This window comes from Wyeomyia smithii, chromosome 1, assembly GCF_029784165.1.
Source record: "Wyeomyia smithii strain HCP4-BCI-WySm-NY-G18 chromosome 1, ASM2978416v1, whole genome shotgun sequence".
NCBI classification, from domain to species: Eukaryota; Metazoa; Arthropoda; class Insecta; order Diptera; family Culicidae; genus Wyeomyia; species Wyeomyia smithii.
In genome coordinates, this window is record NC_073694.1 from 130,697,201 (window position 1) to 130,714,319 (window position 17,119).

General features: G+C 39.2%; 1 long non-coding RNA gene across 1 annotated transcript; it reads right to left on the reverse strand.

The window, feature by feature from the left end:
- Positions 1-221: 221 nt before the first annotated feature.
- LOC129718791 (uncharacterized) lies at positions 222-15,272 on the reverse strand. The gene is made up of 3 exons (XR_008727045.1): positions 14,956-15,272; positions 931-994; positions 222-428 (listed from the first exon to the last, which is right to left on the reverse strand). It is a non-coding gene; the product is annotated as an uncharacterized LOC129718791 (long non-coding RNA).
- Positions 15,273-17,119: the final 1,847 nt, after the last annotated feature.

The window sequence follows — 17,119 nt, forward strand, 5'->3', positions numbered from 1 at the left end:
AGGCTCTTATATAGGCCAAATAGCATGTTTTCAATTGCAAGGTATATAACTTGACTATTTTCAATAGTACAATAGTGTGAATAATAAAATAACAATTATATTCTTCTGGCAAGAATCTTAGAAGATTTTCCAATCTATTGCTGTAAGAACGAAGAAAATCCGTCGAATGCCAGCCGATTTATTAGCATTTGAAATTGGACATATTACTCACTTTTTTCGGTTTTAGATTTTCATTTCACATCCCTATGTTGCCGAACTTCCTGAGAGAAGTATTCTACTTCAAAAGCCCCGTGAAAAGCGACCTTAGTGTACTCGGTTGATATCCACTTTGGGTGATTTTTTTGTTGTCTCGTGAAAATATTCATAAACCGATCGTTCGGAATATGCCGTAGTTCTTTTCCTTGTGTTCTAACGCACCGATGAAATACCTAAAAAAACTAAGTGAGACTCATAAAACACTCATATGGAACCATAAAGTAATCGATTACTGGAACTTATGGAATTCTGACTTATGGAAAGGGGAATGAATGGTTTGCAAATGTTCAAGGCGCAAATATGAATATTATTCTGTATTTATATGGACGATTGAGGAGCAGGAAGTAAAGGCGTGCTAGGATCACGAAAAACCTCAAGTGTTTAAGTAGTCAGTAGTCATCTGAACTTTATATAAATCTAAACTATACCTAACATAAAAACGAGATGACATACGCATTAAGAGGGATTTGCTACTCCCAGGTATAATTTTGGCGATATCTTTGTGCCATTTCACCTGATCTTGATCAACTGCGGACATTGCTGGCTTCTAAGACCAGTATCGTTTTCCAAGATCAACCCGAGGCATCATCACCTCAAGACGAATGAGTAACTGTAGCAAAGATCACGTAATCTACCCCGGTAGGGACACTTGTGAAGGCCCAACAGCTTACTTACCTTACCAAACAGTCCTAAGCCGTGGTGTGGCCTTCCCAGTCCGCACAAATGACATGTTGGTGACCTTTAAGAGAAGATTCATTTTCGTATGAAGAATATGTTCTGTAAATGGTCAGTCTATTGGTAGTTTGATTGTTAGTAGTTGGTAGTTTGAGTCTATTGGTAGTCTAATGGTAGTCTATTTTTACCTTTCTCCTAGAAAGGTATAGCAATCACTGGAAAAACCAAAGGTATAAAAGTACTCAAATCTAATCTAAGGGTCAAATCTCGTATATCAATCGACTTAGTTTGACGAGCTGAGCATTTTCTGTATGTGTGTGTGTGTGTGTGTATGTGTGTGTATGTAACGCTCTCCCAATCTCACTCGATTTTCTCAGAGATGGCTGAACCGATCTTCATGAAATTAATTGCAAATGAGAGGTCTAGTTGCCTCATAAGACCTTGTTGAAGTTCATTGCAATCGGATTTTAAGTTTAGAGGTTATGTTCAAAAATGTGAAAATCACGAAACATTAATATCTCAGAAACTACACAACCGATTTCAACAAAATTGGTTTTAAATGAACGAGCTACTTAAAAAAAACCCTTAACTTCTGAGTTTCATGAAGATTGAACGTGTGGTTCAGAAGTTATTCAATGTGTTCTGGAGAGTGTTTAATCTCATTCATGTTTCTCAGAGATGGCTGAACCGATTTGCACAAAATCAGTGTCATTTGGAAGGTCCAATTACCCCATAAGATCCTATTGATTTTTTTTGCAATCGGACTATTATTTTGCCTGTTATGTTTAAAAATGTGAAATCTAGCTTTGAAAAGAAACATATTCCGAAGACTACTTAAACTCACTCACTTTTCTCAGAGATGGTTGGACCGATTTCAATGAAATTATATGCAAATGAAAGTTCTAGTTGCCCCTTAAGACCCTATTTAATTTCATTGTAATTGGATTTTTATTTAAGAAGTTATGTTTGAAAATGTAAAAATCACGAAACATCAATATCTCAGAAACCACACAACCGATTTCAATAAAATTGATATCAAATGAACGGGCTATCTTAAAAACCCTTAACTTTTGAATTTTATATGGATTGAACTTGTGGTTCAAAAGTTATGAAAAGTAACGTCTTCTGAATACTGTTAAATTTCACTCATGTTTCTAAGAGATGGCTGGACCTATTTCCACAAAATCAGTGTCATATGAAAGGTCTAGTTACCCCATAAGACCCTATTGATTTTTTTTTGCAATCGGAATATTACTTTGCCTGTTATGTTTAAAAATGTGGAATCTAGCTATGAAAAGAAACATATTTCGAAGAATACATAAACTCACTCACTTTTCTCAGAGATGGCTGAACCGATTTTCACGAAATTAGTGTCAAATGAAAGGTCTAGCTGCCTCATAACACCCTATTGATTTTCACTGTAATCGAACTGTAACTTCGTCTGTAATGTACCGAATTGTGAAAATCACGGAACTTCATTATCTCAGAAAGTACACAACCGATTTGATCAATAGTATTGTCAGATGAACGGGCTAGTTAAGGGTTAACTGATGAATTATGATTGAACACGTGGTTTCAAAGTTTGGCTGCCCTATACGTTCCCATTTTATTTGATTATAATCGAACTAAGCAACCGTTATGTATTAAATTGTTAATAAAACAACGAAATTCTATTATCTCAGAGATTACACGACTTATTTGAACAGAACTAGTGTCATACGAACGGGTCATCTCTCAAACTTACAAATAACAAACTTCATAACAATTTGATATGTGGTTCAAAAGTTATGGAAAGAAGTTGCCACAATATAATTTAAATGTGGTATCGTACCATTTGAATGTTCCCGGTATCGCACGTGATTGAATTGTTCGAAATGAAGAGTCATTTCTTTTGTTTAGCTATTTTTTGAGCATTCACATTACATCAAATTTCATATTTTATACTTCTATTACAACATCATTATTTTAGAACCCAAAAAGTGAATACACATTTATTGGATTGAAGCGTTCATGTAAATCTATTTTTACAAATAATAAGTTTGAATGAGAAAGGCTGGGTCTGACCGCTAGGTGGATTAATTTAGGTTTTTTTAAATTATCATCGCTAGTGGTGTTCTCATCATAACATTCATGAATATTTTCCGTGACAAAGTTTCAAAATAAAATAATTTATTCGTGACCAAATCCCGACCATTGCAATTTTAGATTTTTTTATGTCGCCGATGAAATGTTTAACTGTGTACATATTAATAAAAACATTAAACAAATTGCGGAATTGCGATAAATGCCAAGAGCTATTTTTACATGCAATCCCATTTTCGTGGGAAAAGTATATGGCCTACCCCTTAAAATTTTCATGCGCCCTCATAAAAATAAGGTTTTAGATTGCATTAGTAAAATTTAGAATATTCTCGAAACACGAAAAATTGAATTTGTTGCTCTTTTTGCGCAAATGTCTGTTCATATGTAAATCTTGCTATAACCTAGTTATAAAATATATGAACGTTTTCCAGGAAAACGTCTAAATCACATCATGGTTTGATTTTATAATACACACTTCTACCGATTTTAGCAATCATCGTCTCCATTTTAATGAGCCAACGAACTTTAGGTGTTCGTCACCAATTATTCTTGGTGGCTTCCGTAAAAAAGAGATGCATTCTTCTCGATAACGATCATAGATCCTATCTTGATTCGTCAAAAAAAATTACTTGATATGAGTGCTCTTGTGATAAAATATTAATCGAACGTTAGTTTAAGGGAATATGTGACCTTATTAAAATGAGGTAATCCTTCTTTCATTACTTGATTGAAAAGGGATAATTAACCAAACTCCGCCACATTCACATTCACATTTGATATAATTTTCCTTTAAAAATTCACGGTGACTTAATAGTAACATTTGTCGGACAATGCCCGATGTTTACTTTTTCTGATATTTATTTAAACCAAAAAAGATGATTGCCAAAATCACTGTGACTTATATTTGTTTTAAAATGTCACATATTCTTTTAAACAAAACTTCTGACACATATTTTCTTATGAGAGTCACAGTGACTAATTAAGGAAACTATTGCTATGAAAAGTCACCTTGAATTTACCAGAAAAATTTACCCGTACTTCTTAATGACTTGGTGACTATTCTAAGACAAAATGCCACTCGTACTTCAAATTATCACCGTGACTACTTACTGAGAAAAAATACTTTCGTTTCTAAAGAAAAATAATTTCATCTGTGACTCTTCAGAGCAAAATAAATATATTGTAGTTCAATTGCCACAGAGACAAAAAATTAAATATTTGTTTTTTAATCATTGCTTTAGTGTCTCTTGTGAGAAAATTCGCACAAATTTTTCTATAAAAAGTAACCGTTAATCAATTACATAAACTGTTTCTATATTATTTTTAAGACATTCACGTAACAATTCTAAGAAAAAAGAACTATTTCATTTGTGACTCTCGTGCGGATTGGGTTTGCTGTATGTAAGAGCCGACCTCAATCCAACCGGTCCATTATTCCAGTTCACTAGCTCCGCAGCCTGCCTACGGACCGTAGGTTGTCTTCCACCTGAACGATCCACCTTCTCCGCCTCGTCGGATAACGGATTGGTTTTAAGGGCCATCTTTACCGTACTGTTTTCCGAAATCCTTACGACATTCCCGGCCCCTGCCAATCTTAGCGGTGTGACCGATAAATGGCTCCTCAAGCAGTCCACCGAAGATGTGACGCAACCCCTTACGTTGGAAGATCACATGGGCGCGTTGGTTTTTCATAAGCATAGTCCATGTCTCATGGCCGTAGAGGATTACCGGGAGTGTCCTAAAGATGATCAACTAGCTGAAGCGCTACACTGGGTTGCTGACAAAATTTGGAAGGAGGAGGTAGTACTGGAGTAGTGGATCGAGGATACTGTGCGCTCTCGGATTGCTGAAATTACTCTGCACTCAAGCTGGATTGCTGAAACTACCCTGCAATCACACTGGTGAACGCCACCTATAAGATACTCTCCCAGATTCTATACCATCACCTATAACCGTTTGCGAGAAACTTCTTGGGGCAATACCAGGCTTTCATGGGAGTCACCAAGGACAGAATATTCACGGTATGGCAGGTCCTGCAGAAATGCAAAAATTATTACAACGTGCCCACATACCATCTATTCATCGACTTTGAATCGGCGAAAGGCACAATCGATTGAGATCAGCTATGGCAGATTATGCACAATTACGATTTTCTGGATAAATTGACTATATTGGTTAAGTCGATGATGTATCGGGTGATGTGCGTAGTTCGAGTTTCTGGAACAATTTCGGGAGGGTTACGGCAGGGTGATGAATTATCGTGCCTCTTATTTAACATCTCTTTGGAAGGTGTAATATGTAGGGCAGGTATCGACACAAGTTGCACGATATTCAGGATGTATGTGAGGCTCTTTAGCTTTACCGATGATATTCACATTGTAGCACGAGCCATTGTAGCACGAGATGACGGACACGTACATCAGAATGAAGACTGAATCGGGCGGATTGAACTAGCTTTAAAAACGTCGAAGACTGAGTACATAAGAGGAAGAGCTTTGAGAGTAGACAGGGTTAACTTCTAACAACAAATTCAGATTAGCGGTGATGAAATTGAGGTGGTTGATGAGTCCATGTACCTGAACTCACTGATAACGGCTGACAATGACACCAACAGAGAAATCTTTCGACGCCTTTTGGCAGGAAATCGTGACTACTTTGAACTCCGGAGGGCGTCGAGTAAACACGAAGTTGACCATGAACAAAACATAGATCAGACCGGTAGTCCTCTACGGCCACGAGACTAGGACCTTGGAGTCCTCTAACGGAAGGTGCTGCGAACCATCTAGGTAAAAAGAGACGGATGATGTTAGATGGATTATAGCGAATTAGGATGAATCGCGGGTCAACTGCTGAGAGAACCACTAATAGTCCAAACGGCGAAAATCAGGAGGCTGCGTTGTGCTGGACATGTTCCTAAGGATGACAACCCGGTGAAGGTGGTTCTCGACAACGATCCGCCTGAAATTAGGTAAAGCAGCGAGCATCAAGTGGAAGACAGCCTTCGGGGCCACCGCAGACGACATGGCTGGCGATCTGTAGCCTTGGACCGAATTGAATGAAGACGACTTCTTCGAACAGCAAGGGACCTTCGGCCTGGAGCTGACTGGTAAGGTAGAAAAGATGATTAATTTTGTGCGGTGACGAATTTCACTCGATCGGGGAGTCTTCCGGATGCGGTGGTTTCTTGTCATAATACGCCGATGAATTTGAACTCAAGGTGGGTGGTTTATGCACTATCTCCTCTTGAACCTCTCGCTTTCATGTAGCCAAACAGTTGAGGGTTTTTTTTTTTCAATATGATGCCACTCTTATTATCCTCCGCTCTTCTAAACATTTCTAGAAACAGTAAACATATTCGAGTTTCGAGCAGTGTTGTTATTCTCACTCATAAACAGCATGCAACATCTCAAGTGAGGTTCTCGTGGGTGCCGATATCACATACTGTAGTATTCTCAATTCAAGCTATTTCTCGTTCTTTCTCGCTGTCTTTCTTGCTCGCATTTGCTCCCGAGATCATATGCACACACGCGCGCCTACTCTTTGACTCGCGTGTAGTCTCTTCTCGCGAGCACAACCAGCTGAGTACAATTGTTTCTAGATGCATTACGATAGTTGAGGAGGGACAAAAAATATTTCAAATAAGGTAACGGACTACTTCGGTAGCGGTTTGCTTCGGCATGTTTTAAATTAAACTGCTATAAAAACTTACCAAAGCAGTCCGATACCCTACACGTTCCAGTACGCGGTACTTTACAAATTCTTACCCCACGCTCGGCTGTCGGTGCACGAAGCAAAACCGGGTGGATTTCGAGCACAGGTTTTCAAGCACTCCTCCTAGTCGAGTACTCCTACTCGCTAGCAGGAACTCGTGTACTCTTTCACAGTCGCTAAGTAGCAATACAGAAGAGTTTTTGTGTCGGTGCGCGCCTGCTGCTACTCAGAGGAATGCATGAAGAAGAAAAAGTATTTCGAAAGTGTGTGTGCAAAATCCTTGAGAAGCGTAGCGTCTTGTTCTCAAGTAGAGAGGAGGAGAATGGTTTTGCTTCTCGCTCGCTTTGCAACGCTGGTTTCGAGAGTGTCCCCGATACTCAAACCACATACAGTAAAGTCTTTTTTTACATGTTTTTTTTTTACACGGTTCTGTTTTACGCGGTTCTTTTCTACAACGATTTTCCAAATAACGCGTTTATTTTACGTCGTTTTTTTTTTTTTCAAATAACGCGGTTTTATTTTACACGTTTTTTTTTGCACGATTTTTCGTCTTCGCGTAAAATTGTTACAGTTAGCAACAATAACGGTAACAGACTATAGTAGGCTGTTTTTTACACAGTTTCATTTTTACACGGTTTTATTTTACACGGTTCTTTTAACGACGTTTTCCAAATAACGCGGTTTTTTACGACGTTTTTCCAAATAACGCGGTTTTTTTTACACGGTTTTTTTTTGCACGTTACGTAGAATCGTGTAAAAAAGAACTTTACTGTATATCCAATCGATCCATCGTCGATTGGTCAAAATCCTGGCAACTGCGGTGCACCGTTCTATCCAGTGTTTTATTATTATTTATTTATTTCTTTACCTGGTAGCGTAAAGGCGAACCTTCTTTAATTTGCTACCTGCGGGTTTCTTAACGTCTCACTATCTAAACTTAATCAAAACAATTATCTTAGCTGCTTACACTAATTACGGTTCCAATACTCGAGGCAGCCCCTCTTAAAAACTGTTTCAGAAGTTGATCGTTTAATAGCAAAAGGTATCAAGTTGTAGTTAGTCACACCTCTAACAAACAGAGAATTGGAGTAGCCAGTCGAGTTGTTGGGAGGAATTAGCAGGTTCTGCAAGCGACGTCCTTGAAGTGGTAAAAGCTTCTCAAACAGTAATGTTGGGGAATGCTGTCTGATCAGTTTGCGCATGAATACACATGAGCGCTATCTGTAGAAATTCTCCAGCGGACATCCAATCAGGGTTTTCTGAAACTGGCTTACGTGTGCGTAACGGTTTAACCCGTAAACGAAACGTACACAGGAATTCAGTGCGACTCGTAGCCTATCCATGGAGCCTGCACTTGGTCTAACGTGGAGTAATTCACCGAACATGAAGTGTGGTAGCATAAATGTTTTAACAACTTTAGGCGTGTGGCTCTGGAGGTAGCGGAGGCAGAGCCGTAGAGTGATCGTAGGCTAGCGTAGATTTTTCCACATTGCTGATTTATCAGCCTATCCCATTGCAAGTCCGCCTGGAAAATGAACCCAAGATTTTTGGCATTCTCCGTCCACTCAATAACTTGTCCATCCATTATAACCGAGGATAATAGATTTGTTGGAGCAGCGTTTCTGCGACGACACTTCAGGAACATTGCTTTGCTTTTTGATTGATTAACGAATAGCTGGTTTCGTTGGGACCATTCAAAAATTCTTGCAAGATCACTATTAATCATCCTAATAATTTCGCGGGAATAGGGACCAAGGCCACGGACATACAGCTGAACGTCATCTGCATACATCTGTATGGAGCAGTACTTGAGCACGGAAGGTAAATCGTTGACGTGACAACAGAAAAGTAGAGGTCCAAGCACCGAACCTTGAGGAACACCGGAAGTTGGGAAGCCTACTTCGGACCGTTGATCCCCACAAAATACTGTTTGAGCACGTTCCGTTAGATATGACTCGATTAAATTAACAGCAGAAACGGCGAAGTTGAACTGAGTTTCCAGCTTCGAGCAAAGTTTTCGGTGGAGGATTGTGTCGAAGGCTTTGGAGAAGTCCAACAAGAGCAGTATGGCTGAACCCTTTCTGTCGAGCGTTTTTGCTAGATCATCGTAAACACGAACCGCTGCTGTTTGTATGCTTTGCCCTTTACGAAAACCAGCCTGATGATCTGATAGCAGGTTATTCTCCGTAATAAATGATGACATCTGCTGCTTCAGCAATTTTTCGAATGCCTTTAACAGGGCACATAGGATGCTGATAGGCCTGAGATTTGACAGAGCACTCAAATGCGGTTTCTTGCGTAGTGGAATAATCTTGGCCTGCTTCCAGCAAGATGGAAAGGATGATGTCTCAATTTGGCGGTTAAACATATATGTCATTTGTTGGACAACTAAGGGCAGAATTATTTTTATGAATTTAATCGGCAAACCATCCAGACCTGTTGCATTTGAAGTAATGCTGCATATTACGTTCACCACTTCCCATGACTCCACTGGACGGAAGAAGAAACTGTAAGGCGAGTCTGGCATCGATCTTCTCCGCTCACTGTAATTATCGCTCTGGATGTAGCTCGACAAAAATGTGCAATTCACTTCATCAGGATGGAACTCACACACAATTGATGATTTATTTTTACCCACTCCAATACTTTTCAGTCGCTTCCAAAGGACGTCTGACGGGATTTGATCATCCAAAAAACGATTTAAACGGCGCGTTTTTGCCGTCGATACCATCGTATTTGTGCTAATTCTCAGGACGATATACCGTTGACGTGCTTCATCCTTAGCTTCTATTGGTGCTCTGATCCAGTCTGCGTACGCTAAATCACGTTCTAACATAACTTTCCGAATTTCATTGTTGTACCACGGGTTGGTTGATTTGTTTGCCTTGACTGTGCGAAGAGGAATGCAATCGTCATGAATTTGCTTTACTTTAGAGTTGAAGATATCGACCAGGTCGTTTGGATCGTGAGTCGCAAAGAAAGTATCCCAGAGAACGGAAAGGATAGCGTTCTGCAGTGTGGCAGGGTTGAAGTTGATATAATCTCGATACGTATCGATCCTTTGAAGACACCTCGCATCAAAGTCCAGAGAGCCAAAAATGAGGTCGTGTTGTGACAGTCCAGGGAAGCCTACCTGATTAAAACGCAGAACCTTATCGCTGCAGCTTGTTATAAACAAATCCAGCTGCGAACAACCATCTCTATAAAAAAACGTGGGTTCTTCGCCGATAGAGGACATGGCGAAGCTTGTTAGCATGGATTTGAATTGCGCCTGTCTCCTACTTGGCTGGGACAAATTGACGTTAAAGTCTTCACTAAGCAGGATATTTTCGTAACGAGCAGCAAAATCGGCCAATTTGGCACTAAGAAAGCAAGAGTGTTTCTTCACCGTATTTCAATAGCTCACTGGGAAGTTAACCAACTCCAGGAGCTTTGATGTTTTTAGTTTTTCAGAAGATTGATCTTCTCCACTAACTTCAGGGGATCAGGGGCTGGAATTCTGTTGTCTTCTGGTCGTACACCAAGAGAAATTGCAATACTGTCCTTTGCTGCTTTCACCTTTCAATAACCTCACACTCATCTGTAAGGAAGCTGCCGTGTACGTAGCTTTTGCAAGAGCTGTTCAGCTTCTCGTGGAACTTTCAAGTGTCGTTAGCTTGGTATATCTCTTCAATCGCTACGCGATCTTGGTCTTCATGTAGCTGCACCAAGCTGCTTTTCAGTGGGTAGCGCTACCTCCAGTTACTGCACGTATTCTTATGCAACCCCGCTGCTCAATGCTTAGTCGCGGTGTTCTACATCGGGAAGTATTATACACTGTTGAGAGTTTTGAGCGATGCAGCCATAAGGTAGTAGTCTAAATCTATATTCGCACTGCGGTAGATGCGAACGCTGATGATTTCAAGTAGGGTATCGAACGTCTTCACCAGTGGTTTTCTTCGACCCCCTTTTGCATAAGATTGCTGCAGAAAAACTGTCGAAGAAAACCACTGACGAAGACGTTCGATACCCTACCTAAGCAAACCTAAGCTAAAATCACCAAAAATACCTGAATCCATTTCAATGGCCTGTTGAAGTAATTTTGTGTTTTGAAACAATAATCGTATAAGTTTTTTATTATTTACTTATAATTCCTCAGTTCCAAAGCACATTTCCGGGAAATCAAATTTTCGGTATCTAGGAGAACCAGTTGAAGCGCTGATACAAAAGTAAACATCCTTGATGTCAAAATTACACTGGTAAACACAGGTTTTACTCTAGAGCTCAAACTAGAAATAAATGAAAGATAAAGGCTTTTTGACCATTCCTGTGGATTTGGGTACCCCTAGTGAAGCTATTTTTTTCATTTTTTACTCTGCCGCGCTTAAACACACTTCTGCAGACAGGGAGTACCAAAATTCACAGGAATGGTTGAAAAGCTATAATCTTTCTAGAGCAACTATTTTGAGTTTTAGGGCAACACATTTTTCATTTTTGTCGACCAGTGTTATCAAGCTTTTTATTGAACGCGATCTTTATTTATGATCGGTCTGTTTGTAAACTAGTACGATATAGCATCAAGCCGGACATATACAATTTTGTGTACTTCTGCATGAAAATCCCGACACTGTTCTCTGTGAATTGTATTAAATTTAATGCTATTATTTATGGTTTTTAAAAAAAAAAATAAAGTTATTTTATTTATCACAATTCAATGAGAAAGAACTAATTTCTTGACTTTAGTATCCCTACGCACTTGCATTCGCTAGCAAACCTCGATGATCTTTAAGTATTGCATTAGCTACATTTAGCTATACATACTACAAGTATTTGCTGCTGCTAGAAATATCCAAAAATGATATTTTTGAGTGGGCCTAACAATACTACGCCATTGCTACGAAGCACCACGCTGCTGACCAACAGAGTGAGGATTTGCCGAACGCTAGCCGTAGGTATGCTAAAGTGCACTTCACTGGTTTGAAAATAAAGCCAAATAGACATCTCAGGGTTGCCGAGCTGTAACCGATGCGCGCATGTGTCATAAATTTTTAATGAAACTAATAATAATAATAAACTAGTGTGCATGATGCTGTTCAAGTGTTCTTCTCATACTCTTTTCAACCGGTGCAAACTCTCCCGCTGACTGGCCTGTGTGAATGGTTTGGCCTGATCGTCGCCGAAAGCTGTTAAATAATAAAAGTTATCATAAATTTATATATTTTTATTTATTCATTCGTTTTCAACCGGCAGTTGAAAGACAGACAAGTTTGGTGGGGAACATTCGCAGCCCGGGGAAGCGGAAGATAACGATTTAATACTGATTTATAGTACTTTCAAGCACTTCTCATTTCCCCATCTATCAAATTAAAATTTCGAGAGTGTTCTTCGAGCATTTGTGTGGCATGGGCGGCTTTGGGAGTGGAGCATTTATTCCAGTCATTGCTATTACTGCACAACGAATATTGGTGGGCCATGAAAACTAACAGGTAAACTATAGACAAAAGAAACTTTAGTTGGCTCTAGACTGCACATCAGTTTGATCTTATGCTTCGAAAAAATGTCGGTCTATCGAAATACGTTAACTCAACTGCTTCATTGCAATGAGCTGTTACAATGAATACTCAAAAGTGAATGCCTTCAGAGCTCCTACCAATAATGGTGGAAACTAGCTTTCAACACAAAAATGGTAACAAATATATTTTGAAAATCTTGTACTACTAGTACCTAATAGCATCATGTTCGTTTCATTATCGTTCTCAATAACAGAAGGTAGTGGAAGAAACAGCACGGTTGGATCTGATATGCATGTTGTTCGACTATATGTAGCAAAACAGTTGTCTCCCTTACGCTACCCGCTTTTCCGTTTAATTTTCTATCGGCTACCGCTTTGCACTGGGTCTAAAGCCTGTATCAGACTAACCGTTGCAGCGGTCAACCGCTACCGTTCCGTTCTTTTTCGACCAATCAGAACACAGCGGTCGACCGTCGCTTGTTGTTGTTGCAAAAAATAGAATCTTTCCTATTTTTGCCGCCGACCGTTCCCAACGGTTGCCGGCTGCTGTCATTGACATGCGATTCTCTTCACACCTACACAAGATCACATATAGAGACTTGACAAATGAAAATGTGTTTTTTTCTTTTTGGCACACACGACAGCCAGTCAAAACATTGATAGCACCGGCAACGCTGGTTGGCGATGTCAATTTTCGACCAACGCACACTGGCAAAAATGAATCCAAATTCCCACTAATTAAAAGCCGCTCGGCTGGATACCTTAAATATAGCATGAACCAAAATGAAACCATCGCCAATCAATTTGTTGACCAATTTTACATAAGAAATGCTATATTTAAGGTATCCAGCTCAGCGGTTTTTAATTAGTGGGAATTTGGATTCATTTTTGCCAGTGTGCGTTGGTCGAAAATTGACATCGCCAACCAGCGTTGCCGGTGCTATCAATGTTTTGACTGGCTGTCGTGTGTGCCAAAAAGAGAAGCACACATTTTCATTTGTCAAGTCTCTATATGTGGTCTTGTGTAGGTGTAAAGAGATTCGTTTGCCTTCGCCATGTCAATGACAGCAGCCGGCAACCGTTGGGAACGGTCGGCGGCAGAAATAGAAAAGATTCTATTTTTTGCAACAACAACAAGCGACGGTCGACCGCTGTGTTTTGATTGGTCGAAAAAGAACGGAACGGTAGCGGTTGACTGCTGCAATAGTTAGTCTGATACAGGCTTAATGGCAACCGTTCGCTAACTGCCTAATCACATCGTGAGCGTCACGCGGTCATAGTTGGGTGAATATGGAGGGTGCAAGCAGGGTGCCAAGTCTACCATGTATCGGCTACAGTATCCGTGGCGAAGCTGCGAACGTGTAAATAAATGTGTACACATGCTATTCATTCCATAAATTGCTACGCGCAGGCAGTAATGGTTGTTGATTTTTTGCGCCTCTTCTTTTTTCCACAGTTGTTTTCCATACATTTTTGATATTTTCCCGTCGTTGCAAGATATCGCACTACATTCATCGTTCGTTGGGTTCAAATTACCACAAGTCTGCGAAATTACTCTGAAAGCGGTAAAAGACTTGTGAAAAACTGTGAATTTTATGACGGCCGTGTTTCGTGAAATTTGTGTAACATCACCCAGCACCGCGCTGAAATGTCTCCGATAAAGCATCGCATGGGACGTAAATTTGCTTCTTCTGTGCGGATATCAGAAGGGAGACGATGAACTAAATTAGCCAACAGTTATTTGGTAACGATCAAGCTCTAAGCGTTTTTTGTAAGCTACGACGTGTGAGTCAATTATGCTATCGTTGAGTCAAGCAGTGTGCCGTGCACTAGAACGAATAAAACTTGAAATCTACATGAAAATCGCAACATGTTTTATTGCTTCAGCTTTCAGCAAACAAACAGAAAATAAAACGTTTGCCAAATTATGAAGGAGCCTTTGACAGTGATTACGACGATTCAAGACTTTAATTGAGATTTGTTAACCTAATAATAAAATGTGTAGTAAAAGGTGTAGAAAACCCATCGTTTAACTTTAATTCATTTAATTAAATTTCACATTTTAACAATAAATTTAAAATGTGAAATTTAATTAAATCAATAAAAGCTAAACGATTGGTTTTCTACACCTTTTACTTCAGAAGCAAATTATTTTTCCATAATGGATTAGGTGTTTTTGCTATATAATTCAATGACTTCAAAAGAAGATTAAATTTTATCAGGTACAACACACCGGATATTTAAAAATAATTATTAGGATGACGATCACAAATTTCACATTCTGACTTAATTCTGACTTCTGCAAATAAAACACATAATTTTTACAAGAGACATTACTGTGCAAGTTCTTTTTGCTCAGAATAATACATCAGAGCCTATTTTACGTTAAAAAGCCGATCTCGTAGTGAGAGAAATTCCAGACAACTTCAAAACACAGGTTCAAGAATTACTTTTGCCTTTAAGCAATATTTTAGAACAATTTATGTACGTCATCGGCAAAGATTTTGTAAACAATTGTTGCCGGTTCCCAGCAAGTTGAACGAGTAAGTGATTACCGGTTCGGATGTTAAAGTATTTGTGAAAGTAACAGGCTGTTTTATTTACCTACCATATTTACGCTCGTTAACGTAAGATTTTTTGTTTTGGGGCATTCGAGAGTCAGTATTTTCGGTAAGTCGCACGAAAACCACCATAAAGAATTATTAATTTTTTATTTACATTGAAACACACTTAATACTTACCCAAGTTTAATGTTCCTTTCTTCGTAAAGTCAGTGACAGTGGCGCTTTGTAACGTATACAATGAATTGTACTTCGACTAATGTACAACACTTTTCAAAATATTACGAAAGTCGATCAATAACAGACACTGAATACACGCGGTACACAACACTATGAACAAATGAAACACATTAAGGCAGACAATGTCATTGAACGGCTGTCAGGCAAACTGTTGAACGACAATATTTCCGACATGTAATGCAAAAGTGACAAATCCATTCATTAGAGAAAAAGCGCTTCAAATCAATTGAGTAATCGTAGGAAATTTCCAACGAACACTGACATCGGAACTTTAGCGAAGATGCACGTTCTGTCAAATGGCCCCACTTTCGGATGCAATGCAGTACCCACGTAATCAAATCAGCTGATAGATGTTCTCTTGCAGTTTTTTTGAAGTAGAATACTTCTCTCAGGAAGTTCGGCTACATAGGGATGTGAAATGAAAATCTAAAACCGAAAAAAGTGAAAAATATGTCCAATTTCAAATGCTAATAAATCGGTTATTATTCAATGGATTTGCTTCGTTCTTGTAGCAATAGATTGGAAAATCTCCTAAGATTCTTCCCAAAAGAAGTTCAATGTAATTTTATTATTCACACTATTGTACTATTGAAAATAGTCAAGCCTTGTCAAAACGAAAAATTCAACCAGTGATTGGTCGTTATATGATTGCTTCCCAAGCACGGTCGATAGAATCATATACCTTGCAATTGAAAACATGCTATTTGGCCTATATAAGAGCCTGTTTCAGCCGAAGCCACTCATAATAGTTCTAGACAGCGACAACAGCAGTCGTCCTTCCTTAGCAGCAGCACTTGCCCTGTGGTTGGTCACCACGTCTAAGGAGCAGCGCGGTTCTTCTCAGCGTGTGTCGCCAGACAGCCATTATTCCCCCCGTGTTGGGGCAGTATGAAGATTGCCATCAGGAAATCCAATTTTGAAAATCAAAATGCCTTTTTCAAGGCAAATAAACAAGTCATTGAAAGTTAATAATTTTTGACAACGCAAGCAAGCATTCTGTGATGGATCCTAGCAATTTAAATCTGTCGCACCCGTCTACTTTACTGAATGTGAAATAGCTTCCACAGTGCATGTTGTCCGTATATCTTAATTTCCCCACTGTTAGGGCAGCTCAAAGTTTCGCGATCAGGCGATCAGCAACCGATTTTGAACCGCAAAATGCCTTTTTCAAGGCAAATAAACAAATAATTGAAGGGTAATAATTTTCTGGCATCAACACAAGCAGACATTCTGTGCGGGATGCAATCAAATTCTGTTGTAGATGTCTAATTTTTACTTTATTTAGTTAACCCCCCACTGTTGGGGCAGCGCAAAGGCTGTGATCAGCATAACCGAATTTGAATAAAAGACTGCCCTGTTAGAACGCATTCACAAAGACAGTTAGTTCGACTATGCAGAGCTAATATGAAGTCGATTCAATCAATCAGCATGAACAGAATTTCGTTGTCTCCCAGCTGCCAAGTTGCAACATGATGCAACACGCAACAGCGAGCAAGGGAACATTCATAAATGACGTAACAGTCGAGGGGGGAGGAGGAGGTTTGCAGTTTTGTGACGAAAAATGTCAAGGGGGAGGGTGGGGGGTCAAGTCAAGCAAGCAAATTTGAAACTAAGAAGAGAAATTCGAATTTTTTCTTAATTGTTCTTTTTTATCACTGTTCTGTATGTTTTGGGTTATTTTTATTACTTCCTTGTCTCTTGTTGTTCATTTATGACACAAGGTATGTTTTTGATAATGAAATTTGCAAAAAAAAAAATAATTACCATGTGGGGGAGGGGAGGGGTTTGTTGATATAAAGCTACGTAATTATCTAGAGGGAGGTCCTGATTTTGTGACGATATGCTACGATGGGGGAGGGGGCTCGCTTGATGTTACAAGCCGCAATATGGTTAGGGGTTAAATCGTTGCGTCTGTGAGAGCACCATCGGTGTTTATTCGCTGGATACAAAAATCAAATGCGAATTGTGGAATAATTCGTCTAAAGAACATAAGAAAATGGAAAAACTCCGATATGAAATTGAACAATTGTTCTTTTGAGGACAAATAAAACACTTAATTTGAATAGTTAATAGCTTTGAGTACCAGTAGCAGTATGGTAACAGA